General features: G+C 33.8%; 1 non-coding gene across 1 annotated transcript; it reads right to left on the reverse strand.

Annotated features, from left to right (window-relative positions):
* Positions 1 to 6,740: 6,740 nt before the first annotated feature.
* LOC133807904 (small nucleolar RNA R71) lies at positions 6,741 to 6,847 on the reverse strand. The gene has a single exon (XR_009879789.1). It is a non-coding gene; the product is annotated as a small nucleolar RNA R71 (small nucleolar RNA).
* Positions 6,848 to 11,626: the final 4,779 nt, after the last annotated feature.

Consider the following 11,626-nt stretch of genomic DNA (forward strand, 5'->3'; position numbering starts at 1 on the left):
AAAACTAAACCATCCGAGTAGAAACTTACCAAAAAGAACTTTAAGTTTCAAGAAACTTAAACAACTAATCAAGAATAATAAACAAGAGTTAGGATCTGAAAGACAATAAAAGAAAACTAAAGAACCATGAAGAACTGAACTTAAGGATAAGAATACCTTGATTGATCTTATGACTTGATCTATACCTCGATACAAAACTAACTCTATATCTTACTTCCCAAGTGTTTAGAAAATCTTAGATTGGAAAAGCTTTTTAACCCAAGATCTTATGACTTGATCTATACCTCAATACAAAAATAACTCTATATCTTACTTCCCAAGTGTTTAGAAAAGCTTAGATTGGAAAAGATTTTTAACCCAAAACCCAAGTGTTTCTCTCTTGGTAACCTTAGCAATTTGAAGGCTCTGAAGAATACTTGAATGATGAGTGAAATAGCTGAGCACTAGGTCCTATTTATAGAGTTCAAGGAGTGAAACTAACCCCTTTTAATTTGAATAAATAAATGAATATAAAATAAAAAAGATTTGAATTTTCATCTACAGACACTTATAACTCGGTCAAAATCGTTCAAAGGCAGGTCCAAATGGTTAAGGTTGTTTTTAAAATTTTAAATCCTAACCTCAAAAAATAATGCACCAGGGGCAATATATTGCCTACCCTAGGCGATATATCACCTAGACCATTTTCCCGAGCCTTGTTTGTTCGTTTGTCTAAAGTCAACGTGTTTTCTGTATCTTCAGTAGCCGATATATCGACCTCTATAGCTTCGATATATCAACATACGTTGATATATCAAACACGTATTTGCACTTTTTTAGCATATTTTGAATTGATTAAACAACTTTGACTGAGTCAAAACGTGATCCTAACAGCTACTGGAAGGTTCTAGAGCTTCTGGATCTTTCTTTTAATTAATCTATTCATCAATAATACTTATATCCTTAATAAACATGATTATGACAAGTGTCATATTCTTAATAATTCTATCTAAACCTTAGGTTATAATAAATAATATTTCTAAGACCAGCAATACCAATCAAATCTTATGTTATAATTAATATTTCTAAACTATAGGTTAAACATATAAAATCCATAACTATTGCTATCAATTTCCAACTAATTTCTGGCTTGAACCAAAATCCATGAAAACTAACATACTACAAACTACTACTAACTACTACTACTATCTTGCTAAGTAAAAATTCAAGGACACTACAGTAACGTCCCGAATTCGCTATTAAGGTTGAGTTCCTTGATTACTGTGCCTGGATGGCATAATCAGATTTATATGTGGGATTAATCGAATAAATGTTTGACTATGGGGCATACATGATTTATATGGTAATATGAATATATGTGCATGTTTATGTGTATTAGATATGCATGTGGACGCGTTCTTGCTAATGAGGGCATATTTGTAATTTTGACCCATTGAGGTTATAATTGTGATTATATGTCTTAAAAGATTAAGACCACATTATTATGTGGATATATTTGAGATGTGTTGTCCGAGGTGATCCTAGTGGGCAGATTAGCAGAGTAGTCATGACGGGGTCAGATAACCGGCTTAGGGTGGCCTAGGGGTATTTTGGGGAATTAGTGCATTTTTGGGATCTATCAGGTAATGGGTATTCATTTTATGATTAATTTGGTATGTCGGGATTTATTGGGAATTTATAAGACAATTTGAGGATTAGCGGGAAATTTGGCTAATGACCATTTTGCCCTTGAGGGCATTATAGAGTAAGTTTTGATCTAGGGGCTTTTTGGTCTTTTGTGGCAAGGGATAGTCTTGGGATGCCTTATCTGTCTAGGGGACTTACGAGGTCTCGAGACAACAAGAAGAAAAAAAAGGAACAAACACTCTCAACATCTCTTTCTCTATCACGATTTCCTCTTCTCCCTTAAGGTGGTATGGCTTCCTTGAATTCTTGAGGTGATAGCTGGGGAATTAGAGTTGTGAATTGGAGCTAAGATTGGGGTAATGGAAGGCTGAGGTCGGAGCTAGTCAACTTGTGTAAGGTAAATTCTTGAAGCTTTTCTGAATTTTCTATTTAGTTATAGTGAGAGGCTGAATTTTTTTATTTTGAATTTGTGTTGGAGTTTTTATTTAGTAGTTAGGATGGTGGTACTTCTTTGGGTGTAGGATTGAGGAGTGAAGGCTTAATTATTGCTTTAGTTTATGTTTAGGGTTTATTACAGTGGGTTTAGCTCGATAAAATGCTGGGGAATTCTGGGTTTTAATGCCGCGGCCCGTGTGCATGGAAAGCCTTGGTAGTTCTATGAAATCGCCTAGGCACTACGATGCAGGTTGAGGCGCGTTGTGGCCTGAGTCCCCCAAGAGAGAGCCTTGAGGATCTTTCACTTGTTGTGCGTTGCAGCCCTAGGGGCTTGACCGCAGCTCTAATAAAAGAAAATAGCCAAAATAGGTTTTAAATCTCTGGAACTCAAATCTAAAGGCTCGGGAAGGGTTCTACTACCCGGTTTAATGGAATTCGTGGTCCCGGAGGCTAGCATACTATCCTGAAGCTTCTAATTGAATTAGATTTTAATAGTTATTTGTTATTACATTATGACTAGGTTAAACCGCTAGGGCTCTGGGATAGGGATCGTGCTCGGGACTGTCATATGCTAGCTGCTCGAGACTTGAGGTAAGAAAACTACACCCGGGTTGTGATTGGGGTGAGGACCCCTAATAATAAATATGAGTATGACTATGATTATGACTGTGTTCAAAAATATCTAATAGGCCATGCTTGTATATGCTACCTCTGATTGCTTGTTGTGCAATGTATATTTGTTATTATATCTATCAGTTAAGGCCGGCCTAAGGGCGCCAGAGGCTGATAGCAATCGTACGAAACACAGCCCATCCTACGCGTGTTGGGGTCGGCTATATGACCAGAGGACTCAGCCTGAGGGCATCTGGCCTGATTGTTATTCAAATAAACAGAAGCGTTGATTGTACTTAACTAATTGTATTGATTGTTGAGACTGGATTACGTGTTTGATTGAGCAAATTATTACTGCTAAGCGTATTGCTTTATCTTGTTGTTGATTAAATTGATTGATCTAAGTTTAATGTTTATATGTTGTTGCTCATTTGTATTTATTGATTTAAGTTTTCATGCTGAGCCTTGGTTCACAGGTGCTATGTTGTGCAGGTATGGGAAAGGAAGAGTTGGACTAGCCATGAGTTGGAGGGCTTCAAGAGGGGTGTGTACATATGCAGCCCACTCGATCACCATGGTCGGGATAGCTTGGGAGGTACTAAGGTTGAACCATGTTTTGCCGCTTAGGATGGCTAATTTGTATTTTATCTGTCTTTTATCAGTTTGTAAACACCTTTCGGGATCCCGTGTACAAACTTAATATTTTAATTAAAATAATTACTGCATTGACCAAAATTTTTAATACCTAATCTTGACTCAGTATTTAATTACACATTTAAGTCCAAATGACTCATTTACCGAGTAAAACACTATTTTAAACACAGTGTAACAGTCTTGGCTAACCAGGATGATTAGTGCCCAAAAATACACATTTATTGATTTTAATAGTCAAAATAAATTAAGTTTTAATTAATATTTTCATGGAATTAATATGATTTATTTTATAAATGAAAATATTTTACTTTAATTTAATTTTTTAAATTTTTTTTGGAATAAATTGTATTTTGGCACTTGGAAACAAAGAAAAAATAAAGAAGAAAGAAAGAATCAAAACTGAAAAAAGAGTTAAAATTGTAGTATTTTTTAAGAGAACTAGCCCACAATTCGGCCCAAATACCCCAGGCCTGCCTGTTCTCCTTCTCCCCAGTGCGCCACTTGGCGCATCCCTTCTTTGACACGCATTGCCCAGCCTCCTCTAACAGCCAGAAGCTCGCCACCTGTCCGCACCCAGCCTCCTCCAATAGCCCAACAACTCGCCACCCGTCTGCGCCCCTGCCTCCTCTAGCAGCCCAACGACCCGCGGACCCAGCTCCTGACCCGACTTGGACCCGTGTGTCACCCGCGAGCCACCCAGCCCGCCTTGTCTCGGTCAAACAAGCCTTTTCCTCCATTTTTGAGTGTTCACGTGGCCTCTTCTTATTGGTTACGGCTGGGTCAACACCATCAGCTGCCACCAGCCCATTTTGTGGACTCTTTGGGCCTTGGACCTATCATTTTGAGCTTCAAAGCTCACATTTTATGTTGTTTTAGAAAAAAGGGCATGTTGACCATTCACTAAAATATCTAGGTAAATATTAATAATAAGATTTGATTTTTCAAAATCATACGTTATTATAAATATTTCAGATTTATTTTGTATACCCCATTTGTAGTCTAATTTCTTTTTAGTCTTTTTCTTTTTCTATAAATAGGGACACTTCTTTTACATTTGGTATGTAATTTTTAGAATAAAGAAACTATATCAAAATTTCTACTCACTTTTTTCTCATACTTTCTTCTTAGAATTTTGTGAGAATCATGAGCATAATGGTCTAATCTTCCTAGGAAAGTTAGGGATGATTCCATATGCTAGTGATGTTATTTTGCTACTTTGATTTACTATGTTTTTAATATAATGCATTTGAGTTGTTTATGTTCTTTCATCTTCATCTTTATTTAGTTATCTTTATTTTCTTGTGTTAATAGTATATAGGATTAGTCATGCTCTTTCTATGTACTTCTAATTAGGAAAAGTAATATTTATACATAATTTTATGTCTAATCTTCTATTGCATTATTGCCCTTGACTATTTTGTCATTTTTAGATTTTTCATAAGATTAAAATTGTGCTCCTAAAGTAAAGAACTTTATAACTCAAATGGACTTTTATTAGAAAAGAATATGGACTTTAATGTTAGATTTTCCAAGTAAATGTTGGGATGTGAACTATTTACTTGTGTAGTTTTGTAAATTAGGTAACTAAGTAACTAAACAAGCACATGGGTATCTCCATTTCTATTTATTTCATATACTAACATTTTGTGTTAGTTTTCTACTAATATTTTAGTTTTAAGTTACAACCTTGTGGATTGACCGCCCGAATTTTACTACAACTACTGCTTAGTGGTTGTCACATTTTGGGCATTGAACAAATTTTGGCGCTGATGCCAGGGAGGCAGTTTTCAAAAGTTTTAGTGAAATTTTTACCAAAATGTTAGTAACTTTATTTGTATTTTTGTTAATATGAATATTGTATTAGTAGAGTGTTCTTTCATTTGTGTGTTGTATACTTTTTATTTTCTAATTTTTAGTTAATTTGAATATTATTAAAAAAAACAAAAACAAAAAAAAATAGTTATATATATATTTTTTTTCTCTTTTCTTTTTCTATAAAACAAAAAAAAAAGAAAATTATATATATAACAAAAATAAAAGTAGATAAAAACGTAAAGAAAAACAAAAAAATATATATTTATTTTTATTTTATTTTCCTTTCTTTTTTGTTACATAAAAAAATAGAATTATATAAATATATATAATTTTTTTTCTTTTCAATTAATTCTAATTTAATTTCTCTTTCTTAATTTTTTTTTTTAATTTAATAAATATTTGTAAAAAAACGAGATTAATCTTGTTATTTTATCTTCACTTCATTTCTCTTTTCTTTATTTTTGTGTTGACTATTTTGTTGCTTTAGGTTTCTTAGTTTAGATCTTTCATTCTTTTTCCCTTAATCTTCCTTAGAATTTAGTTCTTTCTTTAAATGAAAAAAAAGCATGAAATTGTTCATAAAATTTCAGTCATATAATGCTTAGTATTGAAAACAATTGTGTAATATTACAAATGGTAAAAACCGATATTGTTATGTCTAGAAAGATTGGTTGTAAAATAAGGTTTGTGATATCGTTACCCCCCACACTTATCTGGGAACCTCGGGGAGTTTTGTCTTGGCAAGTGTGAGTCTAAAGCAGTGTCTTGGCAACCTTCCCAATCGGCCTGGGAACATTTTTCGAGCATATACCTTTGCACTATTACATTTTTGAACTTATTAATATAAAAAAAACCAAGCTTGTTCTTTCAAAATAAGCAATTTCACTATGCTTAAAGGTTGTTTGGTCGAAAAGGTTTAACTTATGATCCACCATACTTACTTAGTAACCTCCGGCAGTTGTAGTAAGGCATTGGAGATCACCACAAAACCTCCAAATCTACCTGGGAAGAAGTTGAACAACAAAAATCAAAAATAAAAAATTAAAATAAACAAATAAATAAAAACATAAAATATATTTAATTTTGATTTCCGAAAGTGGATGAATCATCACGAAACTTCTAGTGAAACTTCCTTAAATTCATCCACCACTCCTTCTGGAACCCCTTCCACCATTCCTGCTTCTCCACAAACTTTTGTTGATAATAATCCATTCGCAATGACTCGCAATGATGACATCCAACCAAGAACTCTCAATGACTACCTCCATCCTACTCGCACTTCCATACCTTCATGCATTATCTTCCCTCCTAATATGCATGTGTTAGAATTTAAACCTGGCATGATTCAACTCTTGCCAACATTTCATGGAATGGAAAACAAAAGCCCATCTGTGCATATTAGAGAATTCTAGGAGGTAGTAGCCACGTTCTATAACCGAGCAAAAAATGTCGATTATGTGCAACTAAAGTTATTTCCTTTCTCCTTGAATGACAAAGCCAAAAGCTGGTTAAACTCTTTGAGACCTAGGTCTATTGGAACATGGGAGGAAATAACCAAATCCTTCTTTCTAAAACACTTCCCTAGCAATAAGACAAACAGTCTAAAATGACAGATTTCCACATTTTCCCAAAAGGATAATGAAACGTTCGATCAAGTCTAGGAAAGATTCAAGGATCTGTTGAATCAGTGTCTGCACCATGGCTATGAGAACTAACATTTGATCAGTTATTTTTATGAAGGCCTCACGAGTCATGAGCGCCAGTTTGTCGAAATGCTATGCAATGGTGAATTCCTCGAAAAAGAGCCAGATGATGCTCTAGAATATCTTGAGGAAACCGCGAAAAAATCTCACACCTAGACTGGTCCAACTGCTACTAATAGCACAAACTGTCATAAACCATCTGGGATCCATCAACTTTGAGAAGAGGATAGTGTTAAGGCCCAACTTGAAGCTTTGAAAAACTAGTTTGAGGTCTTAATGATGAAAAATGGCCCAAAACCGCACATGATTGCTCAAGCGGAACCACAAGACCGTTGCTTTGTTTGTTGAGGGACGGAGCATTTAGCTAAGGACTGCTTAGCTTTTAATGAAATGAGGGGGGTTTATGAGGAGCAATGCAATGCCTTAGGGGCGTACAACAAGCCATTCTCCCATACGTACAACCCTGGTTTGAGAAACCACCTAAATTTCAGTTGGAGAGATTCTAACCAAGCACAATTGTCTGGAGACCAATGGAGAAATGAGCAACAAGTTAAACCATGAAAGGTGTATTTTGCACCTCAATACAATGCTCATCCACAACGAAATTCTCTTGAGAATACCCTTCACACAATCATAGAGGAACAATCCAAATTAAATCGCCAAATGATGGAAGAAATCAAGGAAATGAAATGTCAATTCTAAAAATTGATTGAATCCTTGGCCATTCCAGAAAAAGGAAAACTTCCTTCCCAACCAAAATTCAATGTGCAAGGCCAAGACATCACCCAATCCTCAAATTTCAATGATCCAAATGTTAAGGAAGTAAATGCCATCACAACTAGAAGTGGTAGAACTTCACAAGATCCATCCATAAAACCACCTCTCCCAATACTCCAAAAGTTAATCCTGAGAATGCCCCACTCAACGGTTCTTCAAAAGTACCATTTCCCCACGCTTTGAAACCTGTTGGGAAACTTCTTGTTTGCTTCACATCATAAAACAAGTGCTGACTTATGCCAAAATCATCAAGGATCTATGCACTGCAAATAGGAAGCACCATGTCAAGAAAACTGCTTTTGTAGTATCCAAGGTTACCTTTCTCTTAAACCTCTTTATTTTTGTGACTGTTGGTTGTCTTACTTTTATAGAATAGATTTAGCTTGAGTTGTGGTGATAGAATAAGGTTTAATTTTTTATAGTAGTTATGATTATTAGTATAGCATAGGTTTATGATATTAGTAGCCTTGTTTGTGGAAAAGGGGGTGATTGCATAAGAATAAATTAATTATGATATTATTAAAAAGTGTTATGGATCGAGCCTACATAAAGCCCAAAAGCCCAATAAGATTTTGGGCTTAGTAAATTCGAAATCAGCTTAGGGAATTAGAGTTTTTTATTTTATGGTTAGTCAATATATTTGTGGATTAGGTTGTTATTTAGATAATTAAATAGATTTTTCGTAACTTTAAGATACTGTAACTTTCGACCTATTTTTGACCCAGTTATATTATGAATTTCGAAAAATAGTATTTCAAAAGCATTGTAGATAATTGAATTAGCTTTCTAAAGGTATAAAGATGGTCTAAATCGAAACCCTACAGCTCCAGTTATGTTGATTTTACTACATGTGAGTTTAGAGTTACGAGATTTAGGAAGTTAGAGGTTGGGATATTTTATTTCCCTAGGTAGTTTTATGTTAGATTATTCCTCAATTATTTAATAAAAATATTAATAAGATAATTTAGAGATATTTTCTACAAAAGTTAGGATTTTATTTTATTTAAATTTAAATTTGGATTATAGTTAGAATGAAATTAAGTTTGAATAAAAGAATGATCTAGAAACTCTAGAACCTTCCAGAACCATTAAGAGCATGACACTTATCATAATCGTGTTTATTTAAGGATTTAAGTATTTTTTTTTAATAGGATAGTTTCACTCCTCAAACTCTATAAATATGACCTAGTGCTCATCCATTTTCTTCATTCTTCAAAGCATTTGATCAGAGCCTCTAAGGTGCTAGTATTACTATAGAGAGATACACTTGGGTTTGGGATAAAAGCTTTATCATTCTAAGCTTTTCTAAACACTTGGGAAGTGAGAAATAGTGTGATTTTGGTATTAAGGTTTAGATCAATCCATAAGATCAATCAAGGTATTCCTATTCCTAAGTTCAGTTCTTTATAATCCTTTAGTTTTCTTTAGTTTCTTTTATTGAGATCCTAACTTTTGTTTATGATTCTTGATTAGGTATTTAAGTTCTTGAAACTTAAGGTCCTTCTTGGTAAGTTTCTTCTTGATGGTTTAGTTTTCATATTCATCTTTATTCTTAGAGATTCTCACCTATTCTATTGTTGGTTTATAGGAGTATTCTAATCCTGTTCTTGTTCCCAAATATCCTAGCTTTTAGAAAGGAAAATAGGATAGATTTTATGTGTTTATGTTTATGTTATGATAAGTATATGTATAGTATGTTTTGTAGTCCTTGGGCATATGATGTAGAGTCCAAGAACTTTACTTAGCTAGTTAGATAGTAGTATAATAGTAATAGTAGTAGTATTTTTATGAACTGTGGACTTTGGTTCAGACCGGGATTTATTTGGACACTCATAGTAATACTTGTAGATTTTCTAAGTTTAACCTATAGTTTAAGAATATTAATTTTAACCTAAGGTCTGATTAATATGATTGATATTGGTGGTGATAAATATTATATTATAAGGTTTAGATAGACCCAATAAGAAAGCAACACTTGTCATGTGTATGTTTAATGATAATTAAGTATTTTTGAGGAATAAGTTTATTAAGAGTAATATTTGAATATCCTAGGGTCTATCAGGAGCTTTGAAAACGTTAGGGGACTTAGTCAAGGCTATTTACTCAATTCAAATTAAGCTAAAATTGTGTAATTTCGTGTTTAAATATTCAGCATATGCTGATATATCACAGCTATAAGGGGGTGATATATCGCAGTACGGGGATACAAAAAACACGAAACTTCGCACGATTGCCTCGAGCATGCTGGTCCAGGAAATATATCACCTACAGGGGGCGATATATCGCCTCCTTCAGTACATTTTCAAAGTTTTTGAAAATGTTCTCAATTCAAATCTTTAACCTCTTGATAAGTCCAGCATCTTTCTGAACGAGTTTTCAGCCTCTGCTGAACGATAATTCAAATATTTTTCACTTAAAAAGCCATTATTTTTATTCAAGTTAAATGAAGATCTTTTCATTCATAAACTCTATAAATAGGACCTAGTACCCAGCCATTTATTCATTCATCAAACTAAGTTCAGAGGCTGCAAGTTGCTAGGTTATTGTGAGAGTGTAAACACTTGGGTTGGGGATTATAAGCTTACCAAACACTTGGGAAGTAAGGTTTATAGCACATTTCGGTTCAAGGTTTAGATTGGTCATAGAATCATTCAAGGTATTCCAAACTCTAGCTCATTTGGTATTATTTCTCTTTAAGTTCTTGTAGTTTTCTATTCAGCACCCTAACTTTTATTCTTTATTCTTGGATAGGAAATCTAAGATCTTGAACATAAGGTTTTTGGTAAGTATATTCTTAATGGTATAGTTCTTCCATTCTTTTCATCTCATTCTCTTTAGCATACTCACCCTTCCATTTATGGTTTTTAGGAGTGTTCCAAAGTCCCAAAACTGTTCTCATATCCCGGTATTTTTGGTAAGGAAAATAGGATAGGATTTATGTGTTATATGATTTATATGTTATGATAAATGTTATCTTATGATTATGTGTTATGTAATATGCTATAATATGTATAATTGTAGACTTGGGCATATGACCCGTACAACTAACAAGCCCCAATAAATTATGGGCATATGACTTGCTTAGCTAGCAAGCCCCACTAATCTAATGGGCATATGACTTGTTTAGTTTATGGGACCCCAAGTAACAAATGGCCATTATAGTATGTATGTGACATATGTGTTATGATATGTTTTATGTTACATTATGAAATTTATGTATATGGTTTATGTGTTAGATTTTCCTTGCTGGGCATTAGGCTCACTACTTTTATGTTTATATGTGCCGGAAAATAGCTTTGATGGCGGGAAAGGTTCTTGGTAGTTTGGGCATGTGTATTGAGGTGGAATGGAATCGAAGGGCCGAGAGTTCGATTCGAGGATGAAGTTTCTTTACTTATGGTTTTATATGTATTTTTCCGCACTTTATTATGTAATCCCTTTTAATTACAGTTATGTTATGTTTTGATTTTAAAACAATGGGATCTCATATCCTACATTAAATTTTAAGTAACTTTAACATTTATTTTTACAAGTTTTTAATAAAGTTATGATCATTTCACTTGTAAGTTTTATTAAGGATTAGTGTCTATGGATACTTTTCGTTAATGGTCCAAAGTCTAGAGTAGTTGGGTCATTACATATGACTTGTTTAAACAACAAGCCCCAAGAATATGTTTTAAGTCGCTTGGGCACACGACTTGCTTAGACAAGCAAGCCCTGAGAATTTATGATTGGGCATATGGCTTGTTAAGATAACAAGCCCCAAGAATGGATGATTGGGCATATGACTTGCTTAGATAAGGAAGCTCCAAGATGTTATATTGGGCATTTAGCTAGCAAGCCCCACAAATTTGTGGGCATAAGACTTGTTTAGCTAACAAGCCCCAATAATTTATATTGGCCATTAATGTTGTAGTCATAGGTGATATATGTTTATAGTCATATGTTTTCTAGTATATGAATATGATGTAGTCTTATGTTTATGATATATGTTGTATGTTTTT

This window comes from Humulus lupulus, chromosome X (genome assembly GCF_963169125.1).
Source record: "Humulus lupulus chromosome X, drHumLupu1.1, whole genome shotgun sequence".
Taxonomy (NCBI): Eukaryota; Viridiplantae; Streptophyta; class Magnoliopsida; order Rosales; family Cannabaceae; genus Humulus; species Humulus lupulus.